Raw genomic sequence first — 6,799 nt, 5'->3', positions numbered from 1 at the left:
TTAATGAAAATGTATTCTTTAGTTATAAATCTATGATCATTTCCGAACAATCTTCAACACTGAGAGCATTAGCCACCAGCCAATTGCTGTTCCAAGTCACCCGGAAGAAATGCCCTCGGCGGAGATGCGAAAAACCAGTCACGGTGTTTTTGGCCTCCAAATCGGGAGACCCACGACGACGGCGATTAACTCTGCTGCAGTATGATAACCACACCGGAGACGAAGACCCACTGCCGCAACCTTCTCTCTTAAAAGCGATGAGTAAATAACGTTGCCATATCACTGAGCATGCGGGAGAATATCATGCTCAGAGAATATCATCCGGTCATGAATCTAGATTCAAAATCTTTTTCCAAATTCTAGACATGGGTCATTACATTTAATGAGTTAGCAAAAAAAAAAAAAAGGGTAGAATAAGTCACCTAAGATGTGTGGATATCCATCTCAAAACTTCATCAAAATTAAACATTCATTTAAATATGGATATTGATTTCTAGTTTTCTTTCTCACAAATATTGTGGACAATGACAAAAAAATCGTGAATAATCATTTAGATCTCCAGTTGACCATCTCAAGTCCGCCTAAGATGTCCTAGAAACTCTACTTAGCTTACGAGAGATGTCTACCTGCGTACATGCATAACAAATTTTGCAGGATATCATACATAACGTTTCTTCAGAGTCCTTTCAAATTTTAGTTCACACTCCACGAGTAGTGGCGTGGTGTCAAGTAGTTAAACCATTGGATTTTATGCATATAAAAACTTGTACAGAAGTTCTTCCAATCTCCAAAGAAATTGTCCTGTTAGCCACTACTCGACACAGTGTCTATCATACTAACAGGTGTCGAGGAGTTTGTCCGCCTGCCAAAATTCATGCCCCATGTAGACAATTAAGTGGTGAAATTCGTAATCAAACTTTTATGTTCTTTTTAAGAGATCGATTGCATTACTAATGATTTTTATTATGATGGAATCGTTTAATCATGGCAGAAAAAATATTCATATTTCAATGTCATATTGAGCGATGCGATTTTGTTTTAAAAAATATAAGTACAAATTATTGAACGAATGTGAATGATCCACTACATGCATTATTACATGGAGCAAACCAATGAAATTTTCAAACGTAAAACTATAAATGGTGTGAAAAAGACAAATTTCAAAGGTTTTGTGAACTTGTTCATTGTGGAAAAGATTAGGAGCCGGTGGAAAAGATTAGGAGCCGGTTTAGCACATATCTGAGGGTTTTGCTTTTCAAAAATGGTGGATTTAACATTCGCACATGTAGATTTGATGAGTTCTTCATTTCTATTGTAAGTGAGGTCAATATCAGAAACTTCCACACCTTCATATGGTATGCTACTGCTGCAAATAAGTTTGACTACGACGAAAGTAGCGGAAGTGCCTCTAATATTTTTTAAACTACCATGCTTATCTTAATTTTTTATCGAACCTAAATGTATGAATTTTGTTTTAAGAAAAAATAACCTTGGAACTAAATCAGTTGAAAATGAATTAGGAATAATTCAAATACATACCCTTTAGTTGCATTGGATCTAGGGACAATATTCTTAGTCCATAATAATAGGATTGGAGACGTTATCCATTTTAATATCTTCAAAATGCATGTCCGAGGCTAAGAAAGCAATGGCAGAATCTGGCCATGTTTTGATCTTTACACCATTGTTTGTATTGATCAATTTACATTTTGTTATCATAACTCCTATCACTTATTTTTCCTTGGTGTACTTTCCTAAACTTCCAATGCTAATGCCATGTCCTTATCCGCTAGTTACATTGGTAAAAGTTATTTTCTTATTACTGTCTCCTACAGAAACACAATCATCTCCCGTTGCGATTTGTGTATCGAGAATGTAAATCTCTTATGAAATACTCACGTGAATTCCACCAGTATTGGGGCTTTGGTCGGGTGCAGTAATTATCACGTATTGCAAAGTAAGATTCTTGCAACCCAAAAGATTGATGTGGAAATTCTTACTATCCAAAGAAATTATATCCTTCATTTGAATTGATGATGAAATTGAACTTCAAATTCTTATCAATCCAAAAAAAATTAATTGAGATTTAAAATTTAAATTGCGTTCAATATGAGACCAAAGAAGAATCTACTAGAAAGTTAACTCCTTTTGGAACCAACACTTTATTGGGAGTAGTCGACCACATGATTTCTTGCATGGCTAAAGCCTGTAAATTTAATTGATTCATAAGATAAAAAGCTTTTTTTAAAATTTAAAAAAAAATAATAATAATATTTTTTTATCAATATACTTGTGTAATATCAAGCTCATGTTTGACATACTTGTGACATAAAAAATGGATTGGCCATTCGCGATTGATGCGATTAATAACAAAGAATGTAGTAATGCCACAACAATTGATTTCAATCCCATCATTTTTTATTTTTTTTACTTTGTGCTCTCTTCTCTTTGATGAGACTGTTTATTACGAAATTAGAATGAATGATCTAGATCCGTCGGATCTCTTCTTTTTCACTCGTTTACACTGCGACAAAATTTGGCGACTTTCTCTTTCTTCTTGAAATTGTTCCGACGTCATTTTCCTCTGTCCTTTGCCTTATACAACCCTCTGTTCGTGTAACGCCCCTAATTTTCTTTAACCTAATTAGTGACGTCACCCATGTATACTTATCTCATTAGGCGGAAGCTCATCATAAATAACCTTGAAATAGTCTTTCATAAAAATTCATGAATCCAAAACAAAACCTAAACTCCGAAAATAAACCTTCAATACTGAATTCAAAATAAATCCAAATAAAACGATACTCAATTCTATAACTTAAAACAGTCTAATAAAAGTAAACTCCTAAAAATATCCCGTCTCCAACTTTCATGGTGGCCTCAGCTCCGCCGTCAACCGTACATTGGCGCCTTGCCTTTACCTGAAAAATGTAGGTAGCACGTGGCTTGAGTATTTTATGAAATACTCAGTAAGTCACCCCACTGTTGGGGTTAGGAATGCAAACACATGCAACATATGAGCGGGACCTAACTTTTCATAAACTTTTCATAACCTTGGGCGCTTTTCTATTCCGGGTAGGGTTGGATGTGTGGTACTCCTTCACACATGGCCCATGTACGTGTACATGAACCCACCAGGCGGGCTCTTAGACGTACCCCCTGGGCCTGACTTGGTCGGGCACAACGTGTTACACTTAGCCGGACACCACTGAACAGAAAAGGGCCCGCATGATATCATGGCGAACATAAATATCGTATTTCATTCTTTCGTATCATAAAGGGGAAGAATCCTGATGCACGTGACATACATATATGCATGAGGTCCCTTAACATATTTAACATGGCATTACATAAGCAGTGCTAACATCGCATTTACGTTTCTTACATCACATGGCATCTCACATGACTTACATTACATGGCATATTACATAAACATTCCAGTTGCATAAACATCTCATGACATGACTCAATAATTCTACGTGTATCTATGGCATCAATCAACATATTCATGGCATACAATACTAACATCTCATTCATGACATAACATAAACAGTCAACAGTCAACACAAGTTCATACGTCACATAACATACACAATCTACGGTCAACACAATCTATACATCACATAATCATATCACATAAAATATGGTGCATGCAGTGGCCACAGGGCATGCACCATCATACAACACGTAGAAAGCTAACTCCAACAGTAAGGTCACTTACCTCGATGGTCTTGGTTGAAGTCACTCACAACGAGCTAATCCCCGCGGTTAAATATGTCCTATGATAACCACATAAAAATTTAGAACCTTTCATAAGGTACCCTAGCTAAACCTCATGCTATTTATCAAAATAAACCCTCGACCTAATCTGTCTTTAACGTTTAGGAGCCATACTGACCTCGGATGGTAAAAGTAAGGGCAGAAACGGCTTCGGAAGGACCAAAAACCTTGGAATCGATATATTATAGTGATACCGATTCACCAAGCCGAGCTTCCGAGCCGACCAATTAAGCCGCCAAGCTGAGCTGCGGGATTTGACGGAGCCGAGCTGCGGGTTTTGACGGAGCCGAGCCGCGTACACGTCAAGCCGAGCCGAGAGCACGCGTGCGGAGCCGAGACCAAGGCTGCAGCGCGCGTCCGCGTTGGGCCGAAACGCACAGGGCCCGCGTTCGTTCCGTGGGCTGGTCCAGAGGCCAAACGTGAACCCAACCCGTTTTCCTTCGTCTTCCTTACCCGAAATCTCGCAAAAATCCTAATCGTCGCTGCGCCGCCAACGACGTCGTCACAACCCCGATTCCGACGACGCGACGACACCCCTTGCCTATTCCGACCGACGCGCAACGATATTCAACACCGATAGCCTCGGTCGCTTCTCCCTCCGGCCACTCACCGAAGAAAATCCAGCGAACCACCTCACACGTTTTTCCTGGCTAACCCTCTCGATTTTTCCGTACTCTCAGACACCCTCGAAAACCCTAAACGTTTGGAGAGCAAAAGTTGTTTTCAATGAAGGAGGAGAGTTGTATATGGGAATATAAAAGTCTTTATGACTTTTCCATTAAGGCAGTAATTTTCCTTGCTAGAAATCATTCCTTTTCCAACGACAATAAATGCAGCATAATATCTTTTCGTTTTGGCAGCAAAAATAAAAATCTTAGCATAAAATCTAAAATAAATAAAACAAAAATTCGAATCCTTACCGTTCGTCTCTTCACTTCACTAGAATTCATTAGATTAGAGTTAATTACCTAAAGATAAATTTAATAACCTTTCTAATTCATTTTTAATTGCTTGTATAATTAAGAAATTAAATACATGGAAGGGCAAGTTGTTAAATTTGAGAATTTTACCATTTTCTTTTGTTATGAAAGAAAAGCAAGGTAAATGACATAGGGAGTATATGTATGAGACACTTAATTAAAGGGATCTCGAATACAAATGGGTAACTTAAATGGTTGCTGTAACCGCATCAATTGCCAATTAAACATATACTTTCAAATCTTACTTAAGATGAATTACTATCAGACCAAGCTGAGGGTTGAGTTGAGGGAAAGCTTAACTTTCCTTGTGCCCCAATTGATGCATTGGTTTAATATCGACAAAGATTTTAAACTCGTGTGTGACAAACATGTCAAGCATCGGACTAAGCAAGAAATGAAATAATAGTTGACTAAGTGAGTGAGTCACTTACTTGAATGTCAAATTCATTTGAGAACTCAACTTACTCTCGATACATGTCTAATGTAGTCTTAGTAAAAAATGGTTGATGAAAAATGAAGAATGTATATTGATTTTACCACTTGAATAAAACATATGACAAATTAGTACATGCCACTAGAGATATATAAGCTTCATGGATACCTATTCAAGGCATAAACATATCATAATCATCATTCCATAATCATCATTCCTCACACGTCGAGATTGAATATCTATGATGAGGAAAAACTCTTCTTAGACTTAAAAGACGTGTTTAAAGCATCAAATTGAACTAAGGATCTAAACAGTGGAGTTGTCTTAGGAGAAGATTATTGGAATAGCCCAACAAGTAACTTGTTTACTCTCATCAATAAAAGCAATGAAAACTTTATTGGAACTCGATAAGTAGTTTGAATGATCATGTGAACTTCAGAAGGTGTTCGGTTCACTCAAGCTCTCCTCGAATCCGGTCGGTAGAGGGAAAACCTCTCAACGAAGAACGACTCGAGCTGATTAAGGAATCTCAAAATGAGGACTTATATTAAGGAAAATAAAAAGGAGGTCAAGCAAACTTCTGGAGGACTTCATGGCAAATGGCCAGAATGCTAATGAGGAGCTCAAAGGGAGTGGGCTAAACCCCTCCCTTGTTTAGAATGTTGTCAAATGTTTGGACTATGAGGACTCCATGGGCTTAGCGAATCAAAAGGGCTCTAGACCAATCCCTTCACTGAGTTGGGCCATGTTCGTTGGTCAAGTAAATTCAAAAGCGCCAAAATGAACAAAGGCCCGAAGGTCAAGCCTCATGGGCCGAGGCTTAAACTTGTTTTGGGTGAGAAAAAAACAGTCAAATTGAAACCCCATCTGTTGCAAAGCAGTGAAATTGAAGAAGTTTGTGGAATCACTCTTTTTACCACAAAGTCACAGTTAAAATAAAAAAAAACAAACAAACAAATGGAGACAAACAAAAGGTTGGAGTTAAAGAAAGAAAGGAAATGCTAGTTGGGGTCCTTCCAAGATACAGATCTCAAAGGCATTGTGTCAGTAAAAACGGATCCCCCCTTTGCCTCGGATCTTAAACTTGTTACATTTCGTTTCCACATTCTTAATCTTTTACTTTATTTAGAAATAAAGAAGATTTAGACGTGGGTTGTGATTATGTTTGAGTAAAATGATAGGTTAACACACTGACTTATTGATATCAATATCTTTTGTTTCCCTACTGTTTGTAAGAATTTGAAACAAAATAGATATGATGATAAGTAGGCAGGCAGGCAGAGAGGGGATGGAAAGAGAGAGTTAATGAATGAAAAGATGTATGTTAATAATGAGAGGGAAAAGGAAAAAAAAAAAAAAAAAAAAAAGAAAAAAAAAAGAAAAAAAAAAACAGAAAAAGTGAAAAAGAAAAAACTGCATGCATGGAGCAGGAAAAAGTAGTTTAAAAGGAGAGAAGAGAAGGTTAAGAGACAGAAATGGAAAGGAGAGAGGGAGAGGGGAAAGGGTATGCACATAATTATGAGTGAATAGAGTTAAAAGAGGCAAACAACAGGTGTCTCAAGATCTATCGTAGTATCTGTTTGTAGTTGGTCTGAAAAGGAAAAGG

The sequence above is a fragment of the Cucurbita pepo genome, chromosome 1 (genome assembly GCF_057944985.1).
Source record: "Cucurbita pepo subsp. pepo isolate OVF chromosome 1, ASM5794498v1, whole genome shotgun sequence".
NCBI classification, from domain to species: domain Eukaryota; kingdom Viridiplantae; phylum Streptophyta; class Magnoliopsida; order Cucurbitales; family Cucurbitaceae; genus Cucurbita; species Cucurbita pepo.
This window is presented reverse-complemented; position numbering follows the sequence as displayed.